The sequence below is a fragment of the Mauremys reevesii genome, linkage group 8 (genome assembly GCF_016161935.1).
Source record: "Mauremys reevesii isolate NIE-2019 linkage group 8, ASM1616193v1, whole genome shotgun sequence".
NCBI lineage: Eukaryota > Metazoa > Chordata > Testudines > Geoemydidae > Mauremys > Mauremys reevesii.
This window is the reverse complement of record NC_052630.1, coordinates 12,682,899-12,699,755: the sequence shown is the minus strand read 5'-3', so window position 1 is coordinate 12,699,755 and position 16,857 is coordinate 12,682,899. Positions and strand designations below refer to the sequence as shown.

General features: G+C 45.2%; 1 protein-coding gene across 2 annotated transcripts in view; it reads right to left on the bottom strand.

The window, feature by feature from the left end:
- Nucleotides 1-16,187, bottom strand: part of FSTL4 (follistatin like 4) — an 817,110-nt gene extending 800,923 nt beyond the window's left edge. The window contains exons 1-2 of one of the 2 annotated variants that reach the window (XM_039485151.1): nt 15,986-16,187; nt 15,094-15,307 (exon numbers count right to left, since the gene is read on the bottom strand). The gene's annotated coding sequence lies outside the window, so the exon portion shown is untranslated. Of the gene's footprint in view, nt 1-15,093; nt 15,365-15,985 lie in introns of those variants that run through there. The other variant, XM_039485152.1, reaches the window with a different exon arrangement.
- Between the last annotated feature and the right edge of the window lie 670 nt (nt 16,188-16,857).

Genomic DNA, 16,857 nt, shown 5'->3' with positions numbered 1-16,857 from the left:
AATGGCTTCTGTTTCAGAACACTGCAGTCCTAACGAGGCACAGTTCCCACACCACCTTGCACTCCAAGCCTCCAAAATAATTAACAGGGCACTAAGCTGCTATAAGGCTGCAGGCTTCACATTGAACCGGCTGAAGGTTACAAGAAAATTAAGTGAGTCTAAATTTTCTATCGGAAAAGCGAGGTAAAGGTGACTTTTTACTTACAGCTTCAGGGCATGTTGATGAAATTTGGTTAAGGCAAAATAATTGGGTTCAGATAAACCATTTATCATAATAAACAATTCAATCACAAGCGCCAAGCAGCAGCAGTATTACTTGATGTACTGCCTAGCTTCAAACTACAGAGAAAGTGAAGAGATACCAATAGGCTAGAAACCACCTACAGTTGCCCAAATGCCACCAGCTGTTTACAAACATAAGCCAGTAACACCCACAAGTTTTTACTATCACCACATGTTTAGAGGGCAGATTTAGGGATAGATGATGAACCCTTTAGCAACCTGGGAGTTATAAGCCATGTGGGGTTTTCCTTCACAAGCAACACTCCCACAAGACAAAGGACTCATATACCATGGTAACAGACAACCGCTAGTGTAAAAGTGCCAAGCTGGGATTCAATCCCGCACACCTAAGGAGTTTTTGCCCAAGTAAAGGATTCAAGAACAGGCAAATCAGACAAAGCCACATCTGGGAGAAGAAGGGCATGCCAGAACCCTGAGCTTGAAAAGGAATGTTCCGGAACTACCTGCCGTCCACTCCCCCCTCAGTGAAGGCATTAAATACAAGGGGAAAAGTGAGGTTTCAAGTGACCTCATGACAGCCTCCTACATGCGGTTCTCTTTAATAATGAGCAAAGCAACCGACCTTTTTCATAAGTTGTCTTGCTTCTGTCTCAGTCACATTCCCAGAGTGTCTAGATCTGAAACCAGCAAACAGTGAGAAAATGGTGTGAATGGATGCAATTCCAATGAAGTCAGTGGAGTGCACCCATTTATACCAGCTCTGACTTTAGCCTCTTTCCCAGTCATAATAAGATGACTTACGAACTGGTATCCCAAGTAAATGAACTTCTGACTTGTTCAGAGTGTTTCCCTCTCACTGGTCACTAGACTGTAGAATAGAAACTTGGTAGCTATGGGCTCATTGTGCTTTTGAGGCTCTGGTCCCTGTTCAGGATGGTGCTGCACAACCCCATCGGGAGATTTGGAAGGTAGGAAGATCCCAAATATTCTAGGGAAGCACAACCCTCCACAGCGCTACCCCAAGGCTCTGTGTCCTCTCCGTCCCTCACGTGGGATGGCTAGCAACCCTGGCTGAAAACCAACCTCGTACTCAGTGGAGCCTTTATGCACAGGTACAGAGAGAAGAGGAGGCTGCAAAGTATCTGTCACAATATGGCCCTGTTTGTGTATCTATTACCTGGGAGTTCTAGGAAGTGGGTCACAAGGGAAAGAAAAAAACCATCCAGCCATGCATGGAAGATGTACCTCCAAGGGTGGCAGCCTGAACTTCAGTCACAGAGGGAGACCCGGTGGCTAGAAGGCATGCTAAAAATAAATGGCATATGACATATTAAAAAAAAGCTGAAGTGACCTACTCAGAATTAGATATTAATTCACCAATTTAAGATGATCTGAAACATCAACAAGAGGACTATGTAATCACTGGTGAATTTCCTGTTACCAGACTAATTGTTTTGCCCTCAGGCATGGGCACACGTGCACAGCCACTCATATTAACATATATACACTCCTTCAGAGACAAGACACCAGGGCTAGAAGCACACAGTGTGATTTCAGCTTGATAATATCAATCTTGTTTCCCTGGGACATTTCTCCGCAATACGGAACTACCACACAAATTAGCAAAAACAGCTGGGTCTATGCAAGGGCAGCTCAAGATTAGCCTAGCGGGGGCACTGCAGGTTAGCATGGATGTAGTGGAAGTCCTGCGTGTGGGATTTTTGCACAGTGTCTCACTCCACAATGACCAGCTGTAACTACTGCTCTGGGTCCCTCATTTTTACAAATGTTAATTTAACCAACAAGATTGTGTGTAAGAGACAGAACACACACACAATACACACACCTGTATGTTCACTATTGATTTATAAAGTACCCTGCAGAGATAACAGGGTGCTGTGTAAGCTTAACAAGCAAGGCAGAAAACCACAAAGACAAAAGTAACTGGGAAACATTTGTTAGACTGACCTTAATACTACTAAGGGATTCACAGGTATCGATGATGAATGGGAGAGCAATCCACAGCCAGCAGAGCCCTATATAGCACACAGGTATATAAATGGCAAAGTGCACATTCACAGCACACCCATGTAATACCCAGAGATATACCCATATACAGCAAAGCCACACTACTCCAGGAAATACACACACAGTGCAAGACTCTGACCTCATTTACACTGGTGTAAACCTGAACTAATGCTACTGACTTCAGTGGAGTTACTCGGGATTTACACCAGCACCCATGGAATCAAAATGAAATCCAATTATTTTTTTTTTAAAATGGTGGCAGGACTTGAGACAGACTTTGAAATTCCAATTCTAATCTCCTTTTTTCATTTATAAAAGTACATTGCCACATGCTGCTACCCAACTGTTTTAAATTCAGGACGGTTTTTGGGACAGCACTCTACAGATAACCACAGTTTAGGACAGGGGTGGGCAAACTACAGCCCGTGGGGGAGAAGGGGGCAGAGGGCTCCATGCATTGCCCTTGCCTCCAGGCACCACCTCCCACAGCTCCAATTGGCCACAGTTCCCGGTTCCCGGCCAAAGGGAGCTTTGGGGGAGATACCTGGAGGCGTGGCAAGGGCAGCGCACACAGAGCCCTCCACCCCAACCCCTTCCTCAAGGGCCACAGCGCTTCCTGGAGCAGCACGGCATGGGGCCAAGGCAGACATGCAGGGAGCCTGCCCTGGCCCCGGTGCGCGCCGCTACTACTCCAGAGTCACTTTAGGTAAGCAGCGCCGGGCCAGAGCTTGAATGACTCCTGCACCCCACCCCCCAACTCCCTGCCCTAAGCCCCCTGCCTGCACCTTGCACCCCTCCTGCACCCTAACCCCCACCACACCCTGCACCCCAACCCCCTGCCCTGAGCCCCCTCATGCGCCCCACATCCCTCCTGCACCGAGCCCCCTCCTGCACTCCACACCCCAAACCCCTTCCCTGAGGCCCCTCATACACCCTATACCCCCCTCCTCTGCCCCAATCCCTTGCCCTGAGCCCCTTCCTGCACAACGCACCCCCTCCCACACCCTGCACTCCCTCACGCACCCCAACCCCCTGCCCTGCATACAATTTCCCCACCCAGATGTGGCCCTCAGCCCAAAAAGTTTGCCCACCCCTGGTTTAGAAAGACTATTATGGGGGGGAAAAAAAGAAAAGTTATTGGGCCAGTGATTTCAATAGTTTCATAGCCATAAATCTAGATTAACTCACTAGTGAATCAGCACCATCACTTGAAAGTTATTTCAGCAACTTTTCTAAGTCCAATTTGCCTCTGCTTCGTAATGTGGGCTGAAAGCCTGAGGTTATGGAGCTTTTCCTTTTAAATGCACTTATCCCCTGAGCTAGGGATTTTTTTTGGCAAAAAGGTATTTTTAAATAAGGTTCAAAGGAAGGACTAGACAAAACATTTGGCTATTACTAATAGAGATATAGCAATAAAAACCAAGTGAAATTGAAAGAAAATGTAACCATTCTGTGTTCTATGAAGAAAAAGCTATTCCTTTAATGCTTACATTTGCCAGCAGGTAGATCATATTTTCCTAGAATATATCATAAATTAAAAGAAAAATGCATCCAACTTTCAAGTTTTGAACTGCATCTAATTTACTATGATGCATTTTAGATTAGGGTGACCAATAACATATCATAATGAACACCCTACGTGCTTGTCTGGATATCTCATTTCTTTCAAGAAATTATTTGCCTGAATGTATTTCAGATGCTACTTTAGCAGGGCCGGCTCCAGACCCCCAGCGCGGCGCGCCGCGCGGCGGCATCTTGCCGGCAGGCAGCTGGCGCGACCTTTCATGTCATGCCTGCGCGGACGGTCGCTGGGTCCCACGTCCCCAGTCCCCCCAGCCTCCCACGACGGCGGGGATCCCGGTCCGCCGCCCCCCCTCCCACCCTCCCCCGCAGCCGCGCGCTGCCGCGTCGTCCCAGGTCCCCCGGGCCGCGCGCTGCGCGCGCGCCCCCTGGGCAGCAGCAAAAATCAAAATCCCTCCCCTGTACTTTAGGGCCTGATCTTGTGACCTACTGAGTCCCCTCCACTCCCCACCACTCTCAACAGCTCATAAGATTGAGCTCTCTCCTCCCCCAGGCCCTCTGACTAATAGAAAGTAGACTCCCACCCCATCTCACCCTCCTGCACAGATAAAAATTACACACAAAAATAGGAAATCAATACATGTAACTAAATACTGAATGCACAGAAAAATAGCTTGTGCCCATTTCAGTCAATGGCAGAAGCTTCCTCTGATTTCAGTGGGAGGGGGAAATAGGTCCAAGGTAAGTAAATCTTTGATTAAACCTCAGATACAGATCAGTTCTTTGGGAGTAAGCCAGAGGGCTTATGTGTATGAGGTTCTGTGAATGGGAGCTGCAGAAGTTTATCACTCACTGGTGTCAGGACCCTGTCTGACTTTTCTGAACCAAATGAGAACCTAGACCTTCAGCTCTCCAACCTTGAACAATAGGGACTCAGTAGAATCAAATCAGACATACGGTTCCAACATCCTGTTAGAGCCGCCTATGAAACCCTTCATCTTCAAAACACACACATTCAGATCTAACAGCAACAGGCTCCATTGTCTGAGCCAAAGTAGAATCTCAGTTAGGTTCCACTTAGAGCCAAATGCCTTCCTCAGTTACAGCCATGTGGTGGCAAATTGGCCCATACGCTCTTTGAAGGCTTTGAACTCCTAGTGCGAGGGACCATTCCACAAGGATCACAACGATGGTGCCATGATGTGCCACACGATGCAATGCCAGCACCCTTAGACTTTAATCCCAACAAGCAGATCTCCGCATTCGGATCTTGAACCCACATGAGCAGTTTGCTGAATCATGGCCCTTAAATTGCAGGCTGTCAGAGTTTAATGAGGTCAGATTCACCAATGGCACTTTTCAGCTAAAGGAACACTGGGTGTTCGGTCTGCTAGACTGTGCGAACTCAGAACCACATGTGTGCGTTCCAGAAACAGGAATCCATTAGGCTTGTGGATAAAACATAACGGTAGTGTTCTTGATTGTTTGCCTGCTTGGCATTAAAATGACCGCCACCTCAACTAAAAATAAACTAGAACTAAATATACGAGCTTCCAGAGCAAGAGACCACTGCAGCTGCAGCTGAGATTTTGAAGCCCCAATTCTCAGTAGAAATTAAGAAATCTGGGGAGATAAAACATTTACAGCCAGGCTGTAGCACCCTAATAGCTCAGGTGCTAAGAGAGAAGCCTGAAAGGCCTTTAATACATCTGTACTAGTGAGCTCTGCATTGATCTAAATGTTCCATTTTAAAAAAAAAAATCTTCCTAGGAGATTTGCAATCTGATCAAGAGGGAGAGTACAACAGAAATTTGGCAGCTTAAAGAGATTCTAAAGCTCATGACTTCAGTTTAATAACAGCAAGCTACTTACAATGCATTTGGATCCCAATCGTATCTATCCCAATTGTCTCATTAAAGATTTTGTACAAGTTCGGAGAATCAGCTTTTGTGCATGTTACAGCTAATTGCCTTACTCTTCGAATGTAGAACAGCCCTGACTGAAGTACGGCCTCCCACTAGTGCCAGGCAGGGATTTGCTAATTGGTAAGAAAAACAAGATTTTCTTGAAAGAATATTACGTAGCTAAATTAAAGGGAAAAATCTACGTCAAAGAGAAGAGCACGATTTTCTTCCTAGCGAGGCTCCAGCTTTGTGCACTGGTTATTCCCAAGGTCAGACAGCCTCTTTTCTTGTTAGGCCTGAGGCATGGCAGATTTTTAAATCTGGACACATCCAAATACATAATCAAGTTTGGTTTATACTGATTTTTAAGGTCCAAAGGAAAATTTGCTTGGTTACTTTTATCTGATACAGGAAGAGTAACCCAAGGACCATTGGATGGCTAAATATTGTCCAGCTAGAGAAAGCCATGATGGGTGTATGGTTTTATCAGTCTATATACTATTGATGTCATTTGTTAGCTCCTTTCATTTTAACCAATAAACTAGCAAAATCATTTTGATGTGAGCAGATGAAGGAGAGAGAGAGGAGATTTATCTTGGATGTCCCCATGCCACTAAACAATGAACTATCCATTGGGCATTAGCAGCAGAAGGGACAGAAAATGGGAAGGAAAGAGGAAATGGTGGGAAAGATGAGAGATGAAGGTGCAGCAGGGAGAGAAAACTGATCTCAAGTTAAAAGTTTGAGCCAGTGAAATTGTCATAGGCATAAGACAGTCAGCCACAGTAAGCGATATTTCTACTGGCAGCTTGGCAGACTGAAGCTGTGAAGATGCCCATAAGGCATTGCTGTTCCTTTACAGAAGGAGCTTATACAGGTTCTCATTTCCAGGAAAGTCTTCACTGAGATAGAATTTCAGTCTGATGCATTATAGATGCTAACAGCCATTACCTCCACCTGCAGCCTGAATACATTTTCTTTAAACAAGTGTTTTCCTCAAAATTAATCGCATTATTATTCCCCCTAGCAACCAAAGACAGCTGAAGTGATGAGTTTGAGTGGCACCAGCGAAAAGATGAGGTTGCTTATCAGGAAGATCTTTGTAACTGAGAGAAGGATTAAGGCAACGAAACAAGCTGCCAAGAGAGGTTATGGTGGGTGTGATGTTATCTGATTAAAATATAACCGTATAGATCATTGTTGCAACCAGTTATGTTTGCAACAAATCTTGTACAAAGGTTGTCAAGTGAGGCGTCTATGCAAAGGTTATGATTATGCTATCGGTATGCAAGTATCAATTTTGTATATGAAGTTATAAGTATTGGTTCTATACCTGTATTTCAAATGTTTGCTCCTGGGGTAACGCCTACAAGGTATTTAGCCTGCACATTTTGAAGGAACTATTCAAATTAAGTGGCTCATCAAGAAACACTTAACTGACAATGGACCATGGGAGATGCCCATCTACACTGAATGGAAGGTCCTGCAAATGTTCCATCCGAACTATAGAAAATGGCTTCCTGCAAGGACTAGGCAAAAATGCATGGACATGTGACTTGTCCATTTGACTCCAACCACTGTCTTCTTACTGTATTTTTCCACAGTAAGAACAATGTGTTTCTCTCCACGTGGCAGAAGATAAAAGGCCCTGGAAACTCCTCCATTTGGCCTGCTCAAACCTCTGGAATATGGACTTATACTAATGGGAGCATTCTAACAAATGGACTAAGGACCTTCCAATGATTTGGAAGCAAACAGAGACTTGACTTAAGACAGCAGTTTAATCCATCACTGCTACAAGCCTAAACCACAAACTTTGCAATTACTGTATGTATTTGATTGCTTTAACCCATTTTAATGCTCGCCTTTCTTTCTTTTTATGAATAAACCTTTAGATTTGATACTAAAGGATAAGCATCAGTGTGATTTTTGGGTAAGAGCTAAGTTATATATTGACCAGGGTGTGTAGCTGGTCCTTTGGGATCAGAACCACCTTTTATGCCGAAACTGTTTTTAAAGAACCACTCATCTCTAAGTCTGTTGTTTTCAGTGGTAATACAAGGACTGGAATGCCTAAGAAAACTGCTTTTATGACTTCATTAGTCAGTGCGGTGAAGCACAAGTTTACTTTTGTCGCTGGTTTGATATATCCTATGGGGGATTCGTCACCAGTCTTGTGGGTGTATCTGCCCTATTTCTCAGCAGTTTGTCCTAAATTTGGCACTCTCGGTTGTGGCCCATGAAGACATGGTTACAGTGGGATCTCCAGTGGTAGAAATAAATTGAGTATGAGCTAGACCGTCACCTGTTATGGTTGGGCTAGGAACAAGTTCTCTGTTCCCCATCTTACCCATTTTACAGAACAGTATAATATACTGTGAGCCTTCATTAATGTCTGCAAAAAAACCCACCACTTTAAAACCATCAAGTGAAATGCTCCCTCCAGGAATAAACAAGATTATTAGTCACAGGTGGGAATTGGAAACATGGCCGAATTGGGCAGCACACCTCAGTTGTCCCTCTTTGCCTTTAGAGTCCTATTTGCCCATGTCTTACATGGCATCTGGTTTTCGTTACTATAAATTGACCCCAGGCACATTTTTTGTCTGTAAGGTCAGGTTCATAGTTAGTTACATGAAAGGAATCTCTCCCCCCCCCCCATAATGTAGAAGCCTATGTGCTATTAAAATTAGCCAGATTTAATTTTATGTCTGTTTCCCACAGGCATCCGGTTCAGAGGTCTGAACCCAAGAACTACTCTACCCAATACAAAAGGGCAAGAAACATTTTGCAAGGTGATGGGATAGTTTATTGTCCCAGCATAGCAACTATTCAGTATTAGCACAAATTCATTTTATACTGATTGAGTGATAGTCTGCAAGATCTCACAGGCTGGCATGTAAAAGCCACGGAATATACTTGTTTGTACCTTCACAAACCCTTCTGTTGATCTACATCCCTTACAGAGAGCCAAAGCCACAGAGGAACACATGGAAACAGAGCTCCTAATTTGTACCAAGCTCATCTCTTTGAGTTATAAAAAGTAATATCAAATGACAAATAGGTGGGAAAACAACATTAAACTGTAGACACCAATCACCATTCTGGCACTAAAACCTGCTGAGAGAAAATGCAACCAAAAAAATGCATAGCTTGATTGCATCAGAAGGAACCAAGATAGTGTGTCCCAGCTCCAGACCGATCCTGTAACATTTGAAAGACGTGACTATGCCCTTCAAGTTTTACAACAGATGCCAAAATTTGCCAGTGTTTCATTATGATCTTAGTAACTTTATGAGATCGGGGGATGTGTGAGGGAACAAACAGAATGGAGAATTTGTTTTATTTCTGCCATGTGCCTGGAACAAATCAGCTTTATTTTGTCCCAGGGCTCTCTTTTTGGCTTCCCTAATCTCAGCGCCACTGCATAACCTCAAACTGGCTCTAAATCCAACTGCCCAGTGCCACTTTCCTATTTAAATCTCTGCTTTTTATTGGTTTCATTTTTTTTTAAAACAGTTGAATTTACATTAATTCCAATAGCTATAGTAAAGTGGCTAAGTGAGTCTCTCTCAATGACACTAGGAAATTCCCACTGACTTTTCTTCTTCACATTCCCTGAGTTTGGGTTGATAATAAAAAGTCTGAGTTTAGGTAGGTCACAAGTTTTGGAACTGGAGACTGTTCTGGTTTCACAGTCTGAATAGGTTCTGTTCAGGGCCAGGGAGAGTGGAGACAGAGGGTTCTCTTCTTCCATTACAATTAGCAGCGCTGGTCAGAGTGCTGCATAGGAGGCAGCTATCCCAGCATTCAAGTGCAACAACGTGCTTTTCAAAAGGGGGGGGGGTGGTGGTGTGGTGGGAGCGGGGGGAGAAGGAGAGAGAGGGATTTTGGACACCAGCATTTAGTGTGTGGTGCTTGATTGGAAAAAAAAAGGGGTGGAGAGTGGTGTACTTTAGAGAGAAAATTGAGAGGCAAACAGCCTGCCAACCACACTGGACTCTGTGTTCCTGTGGTAAAATGTCACAAAAATGGAAGAGAGAGAGAGAGAGAGAGAAAAAAAAAAAAAAATGCACCCACACCCTCCACCTGCTCTCCCCTGCTCTTCCCACTCTCGTACACAGCCAGGTACAGATAGCTGTGAGAGATGTTTTTTTAAATGTTTTTTAGTTTAAGCAGTTCTGCAGAGCAACCTTCTCTTCATTCTCATTCATTCACTCTCTCTGCCTCCTCCTCATTTGATTGTTTACAGTTTGTTTTTTTCAGGACACAGCAAAACAGGAGCAGTTTGTTCTCGCTCCTGTCGGAGCTCCTCTCACACCTGCCAAACAAAACAAAGAGTAATTTATAAAGCATTTCTGGATACACCTTTATACCCTGGGCCAATCACAGCGCTGGTGTGTGTACACTTGACCAGCGCTGGAATGGATCCCCCCCATGCCGAGTGAGTGGTGCCAGCGCTGCAGCCAGGGAGCAGCGCTGGCTGAGTGCTGCAGTGGTGTGGTGTACTAACTGCAGCCAGCGTGGTGGAGGCTTTCCAGCGCTGCAAATTGCCAGTGTAGCCATACCCAGTGAGTGCTGGTTTGATACTTCCAGCTTCACTCTGAGCTGCAGGCCCCAGCAGTAAGAAGGCTGCTAGGAGCAGAGACACTGTTGCTCAAGCCGCCTCCCACCTGTCCTCTGCCAAAGTGGCCCAGGAGAGGGGCTCAAAGCATCCCACAGAGTGGGTGAGGCTGACCAAGGCTGCATAGCTAACAGATGTGCTGCATCAGCTCCTGAGAAGCCCCAAAGGAAAGCACTTCCTATGCAATTTTGTTGGATTTTAAGCTGCATTTACCTTCTCAGGTGAACCCCAAGGAGAGGGTGGCAGCAACACTGTAGGCTGCCCTTCCCTGGTGTGACTCCCACTCTCCCTGGCTTAGCCCTGAGGTGCAAGGATGAGTAATTTCAAACCCCTATATCCACAGAGGTAAATCTGGCTCAATATCTATCTTAGGGTTTTATAGTGTCTCCCAGTCACTGTAGTATCTGAGCATCTTCCAGTAAAATCAGTAGCAATAACAAAGTCCTTAGTGGACTTCATGGAGTCCCTGGCACTTTTTGGGGTGGATTATTGGGATGGGGGGTTGATAAAGAAGGGGTATCACTGTTGCAAGTATTCTTACAGTGGAAAGGCTTTTTCAATTATATAGGACAGGGTCTCCAGTGATCCCATCACTTAAAACAACTGGTCTCAAACAGTTCTCTCTGAAAATGATGTGCTCACCATTTTCATTCATAAAGGGAAGTAGAGTTCAGCCCAGAGCTGCATTAGGATGGTCTGAGAGATAACAATGACTCCTGTCCACTAGGAACTGGACAGATTTAAAAAGAGTCACTGCCACCTTTAAGCTAGAAAATGCAGACTAGAGCTACAGGATTCTGTAACCAGATTTCCTAGCTTTTATAAGGGCAAGTTAGAGGTTTAGGACTGGATTCATCATTGCCCTGCATCTTGCACAGATGTTCACACCAATACAAAATGAACATGAAATGTTCCCATTTCAGCTTTGTAGCCACACACAGAGCAATAGTACATTGCACTGTTAAGAGTTCCTTTAACTGCTTTTTAATGTTTAAGTACTGAGTAGCTGTTTTCATTTAGTTTTTGGATAGCGTGGCTAGTGGAAATCCATTACTACACATAGGTATGATTAAAGTGATTGGTTTTCCATGGCAACATTACCCATCTAATAATCTTGTCTCTTAGAGAGATTTGAGCAAGTGTATTAGTAATCTCCTCTAATAATATACCATTGGGAATTACTCTGCCCTTTAAGCCCAAAATCAGAGGCAATAAATGACAGATGTCATGGCTTTCAGATAATTACATATTTTGTGGGTGCAACAGACAGGGAGTTTCTAAGAGAAATAATTGTAGGCATTAGATCTTAACATTTAGACACTATGATTAATACATTATCAACAAAAGGGTCAATCCAGCCCCATGAACATTAAAGAATCTGGAGATAAGCAGCTCTTCACTCGAAAGACTATGAGAGCTCCTCATCTGGTGTAAATAAGAGTAGTTCCACTGAAGTGAGTGGGGGCTATGCCAATTTATAGCAGCCGAGGAACTGGCCCTGTATTGTCACCCATTGATTTCTACTGAAAGTGCAAAGATGCTGAACTCTGATTTTTGTCACAGATGTGAAAATCAGACCCTTTTGGACACAGGTGCTGCTGACCCACCACAGCTCCCCAAATCTCCCCTGGGAATTGTAAGTGGTTGAGCATTTCTGAAAACAGCATGTAGAAAAACTAAAATTATCCATTCCCAAACTGGGTCCTTTAACCTTTGCTGTTTTATGAAGGCTGAACAAGATGGTCACTTCCTACACAGCTGCCTGAATAAGTAGAGATTCATTTTGCAACCCCTGCTATGTTCCCACCCTTGCAGCAGTGCAAGCCCAAAGGTGCATCTTTCAGGGGGGAGCGGAGGGAGACATGCACTAAGAACTGACATTGAAAAGACACTATATTCAATTTGGAGTCACTGATTGGATGTTTTTAAGGAATCTCTCTTTGTAATCATTACCTGTAAAAGTAGATGGGTTTTTGTATTGAACTTTATATATAAAACTCAGTCATTGGGTTGATCAGATATTCCTTAATGATGCTCTTCTGGGCAGGAAAGCTCTATGTATATTACATTGTAAGAAGTCTGGTGTTTATTTATGTTGCTATACAAGTACAGAAGAATGACTCACTGGCTGACACCCCACTCATGGCTGGTTATAGCATAGCAGGCGCTTCTCCTTTGGCCGCCATCGCTGATACCCATGCCGGTCATGAGGTGGTCTGCTTCTTCTCATGACTCAACCTTCCAGCAAGGCCATGCTCTTTCCCATCCCTTCTAGGGTAACAGAAAGTTCTGGCCAACAAATAGTCAAATGACCATGTGTCAGGCCTTCAGCCCCTGAGTTTAGACCCAGGGGAGTCCTTACATCCTTATCTCAGAGCTTCCAATAGCCCTTACCCCTGGCATCAGAGGGCTTCATGCCACCTTCTTCTGTGACTTTAGAAAAACCCAGGCCTCCCGCTACCGTTGGTTCCAGTCCAGGGATCCTGTAGTGATCAGCCCAGGTTTGCTTCCCCCAGATGTCTCCCTAGCTTGGCTGTCTCTAGGCCCTTTTCTCCAGCCTAACTCTTGTTGGGAACAACACACCTCCCAGGGCTTTCTCCCTGGAAATCCACTTCCTGCCATTTTACCAAGGCTCATCACAGGAGCTCACTCCACCCTGTGGCTTCTCAGTGTCCCTTCTGCCCTATGGTCAGCATTCCCCTCCCAGGAAAGGATCCTACAGCCTTCCCCCAACCTGCCCCACAGACTCCCCTTTATTTTGGCCACCCAGCTCCTCCACTGATGGGTCTCATCCTTAAATGAGCCTGACACATCCTGAAGTTGCCACCAGGTGACTTAACTGAGCTCCCCTTTAATCCTTTCAGTGCCAGTGGGGGATATACACACCATCACAAGAAGTCATCAAAATCCATTTAAAATTACAGCTATGGCTTTAAGCCAAATTCCACCACTCTTGCCATAAAACACAAAACTGCCAACAGAAATCAAAGGCAGCGACAGCATGATTTGCTGCAGTATTTTCAACCATTAGATGGCAACAATGGTGATTACAAGTTAACCCAACCTCTCCCATGTAACCCTTTCAGAGCTAGTCTCCATCTGCACCCAGCACAACGGGGCTCCAATTCCGATTTTGGCCTCTGGGCAACGCCGTAATAAAAATAGTTACTACTAATAGTTGGGAAGAGAACGTACATTGCCACTGTGGAAGCACAGATGTAATATTGATTTTTCTATAGTTTGCCTAATGTTTAAAACCCAGCAGAGGGGTCAAGTCCTTGGCCCTGATCCTCAAAAAGGTATTTTTATTTTGACAGAAGTTAGGAGCCTAAATACCTTGGAGGATCTGGGCCCTTCTCACTGCTGCTTTCCATAGAAGAGCCGATGTGCTACCAAGAGCGTAAGAAAACAAACCAGCTCTGCTGGCAATGGGCTAAGATAAACTCAGGCAAGTTGAGGGTTTTTCCTTCAGTCTCTGGGACACATCCAGAGTTTTATTTCATGCATTTTCCACATGTCCCATTTAAGTCATTTTATTACCAATAACGACTGTGTTCGTGGGTGCTGGAATCTGCCACTTGACTACATCTGGTTTAGAAATTGCTACAACTAGAAAAGGCACCCAACGTACACTGTGAAAAGTGCATCTAAAATAACTACCTTTTCCCTCCTTCAGAAGTATGAAATAAGTCAGGTGTGATGTGCAATTTTACTGAAAAGTCATCTCATCTGACCCCAGGGCTTCACAATCAACTGTAACTCTCAGTTCTCACAGGAAGTCATCAGAAATTTCTATAAACATTTTGTTGGGGGGGAAAGAAAGTCACTTTCAAAGCAGGTCTGAGTTTAAAAAAAAACAGGTTTTAAAAAATGCAGCAGGTTATGTGAAAAAGTTATTAGTTTCTTGGAAAACCTTATAAATATTTGCAAAATTAAAAGTTTCCACTAGATAGTCAACACTAGTAAAAACTTGAACCTTTCTGTGAAGGTGCAAAGAGTTCGGAAATTTTAATCACAGGATGCATATGGTAATTTTCTTTAGAAGAATACAGACATAGTGTAGATATTATGGGGCTTTACTGCTGAGTTGTTGTATGGGAGTCTAGGTTCATGTTGACTTGTAAAAATACAGATATGAAGAATACAGACAACAGATGACTAAAGTCCAATACAGGCATATGCTTGTATCGTACTGCCAATTAATGCGGCCAGGGGCGCAAGCCTAAAAACCTGTTCAACTAGTTCCATCAAGGATGTGCAGAACAGGCTTATCTTACAATTGGCACAGAAACCACCACAGGAATTTCCACAGGTTGGTATCAGAGAAAATATGTCACTGTCATGTTGCAAGAGTCCCATTAAAGCATTCACACGACACATCACAGGGGAAACTACTGCATAACTTTCCCCCACAAGTACTTTCCTTTTCCAGAGCTTTAATAATTTCTTATATTTATAAAATATGCTAGTTATTTAAAAGAGACACAATGTTCATATGTAAGCCTTAAAATGCAGTAAAATAATTAAACCCATAAACAAAGCAGGTGTCATTTACACACCTTTATCATCTTTTCAAATGACAAGGTTGATTTAAAAAAAAAAATGTTCCGCAATGATCAGCACGACCACTTTGCACTGACAGTGTCTTTCCACCTGCAGCATGCTGTATAAACAGAGAATCAGAACTTCCCTTGTGCTGAGAGCCACTTAGCAGTGCAGAGGGGAAAGACAGGGTAGCAGCACTGGGCATCTGTCACAGGGTGCTCCACTCACCCCTTGGCTGGTGCCTCCTCCCGGGTGCTCTGGGGATTAGCTGATGAGGTAGATGCTGTCACTCTGGTCTGCAGCCTCTCTCTCGCTCCAGGAACCACAGGTCACTCAGCGCTTCCCCTTCTTCCAGGCAGGGCCGGCTCCAGCTTTTCTGCCGCCCCAGTGGCGGGTAGGGCAACCTGGGCCCACCCTCTACTCTGGGTTCTGGCCCAAGGACCTTACAACATACAGCCAAGGAGTGTTCAGTTCCCAACCTTGCTGCTGACTCCCAGGGCTACTTCCCAGGGCCGGCTTTAGGCCTATTCCACCAATTCCCCCAAATCGGGCCCCGCCTAAGGGAGCCCCGCCCAGTGATCCCTTCTCTGCTAGATTTAGAGTAGAGTAGCAGCTGTGTTGTTATCAATCAAGAAAAACAGGAGGTATTTGAGCTACCTGAATTTAACAAATTTTTTTAAAAAAAATAAATTTGTCTTGTTAGTCTGCCTACTTCTGTTCTTTTTTTCTCCTGGCTATTTTTTTAATTTTTTTACACCTGGCGCGCTTTGGGTCTTCAGTGCACTTTCAGCGGCGGGTCCTTCCTCTCTTCTTCCTTCACGGAGCGCGGGCGGGTCCCTTCGCGCTCTTGGTCTTCGTTGGAGCGAGTGAGGACCCCACCGCGTGTGCCGCTAAAGACAAGCACCACCGCCTACAATACAAGCCCCGTTTTTTTTTTTTTTTTTTTTTTTTTTTTTTGCCAGGGCCCCCCCGGGCCTTGAAATTGGTGGGCCCCTTCCTAACCCTCCGCCCGCCTACTTCCTATCCCAGCCCACCCAGCACTCTGGGGTTTGCCAGCCTCTACTCCCTCCTCCGAGAGAGCAATTATGGGCTACTTGTCTCTATAGCCCCCCAAACCCACCTCCATTCCACCAGGAAACAATTGCAGTCTGTCTCCCTACAGCACCCCTCCTGAGCCCAGCTTTATAGAAGCCCTGCCTGTTCCCACACAGGTGAGCTTCCCGTAATTAGGGCTTTCCTCTCAGCCTTTAGCCTAATAGGTTAATTGGCCCATCTGGCCTCCATTAACCCCTTCAGGGCAAGCACAGTGTACACACCCCATCAATTTGATTCCAAGGACCAGTCTGCATGACCCCAGCACAAGTCACCACTATACACTAGTTGAAAATCAGTGAGTACAGCTGTGCCTCTCCCCCACCCCCAACACAGAACCTGCTCCAAGATCTAAGCCAGCAGCTTCATCCAGTGGAGATACCCCTCCCACCCCACCAAAGGGATTCTCAGCTGGCAAGCTATGGCCAATCTGTTCCTTCGTGCCTACTTAGATCAGATGGTGGAGATGCATGGGACAGAAAAGAGGGGAAGGTTACCTACTCCGGGGGGAATTCTGCACCACTGCGCATGCACAGAATTCATGTCCTCCATGCATGTCTTTGCTCCCCTGTCAGTCACTTTTCTGCAGGGAAACTGCATGTTTCAGGCACCCAGAACAGCCAGAGGAGAGGTAAATCACCACAGGCCTGGAGACACCCCAGCCAGACCCACCCCCAGAAACCTCCCCCAGCTGCAGCAAGGTCATCCTCCCAGACCCCCCCCGCCCCCGCCACACACGCACTCTTCCAGTCCCCATCACTCCTCAGCTTCAGGGTGGAGGGGGTGACTGTATGGGAAGCTGCTCCCTCATCCTCCCAACCCCTGTGAATCCAGACCTTCCATACCCAGACACCCCTGCCAAGCCTCACCCCACGCACCCAGACCCCCCCTAGCACTACA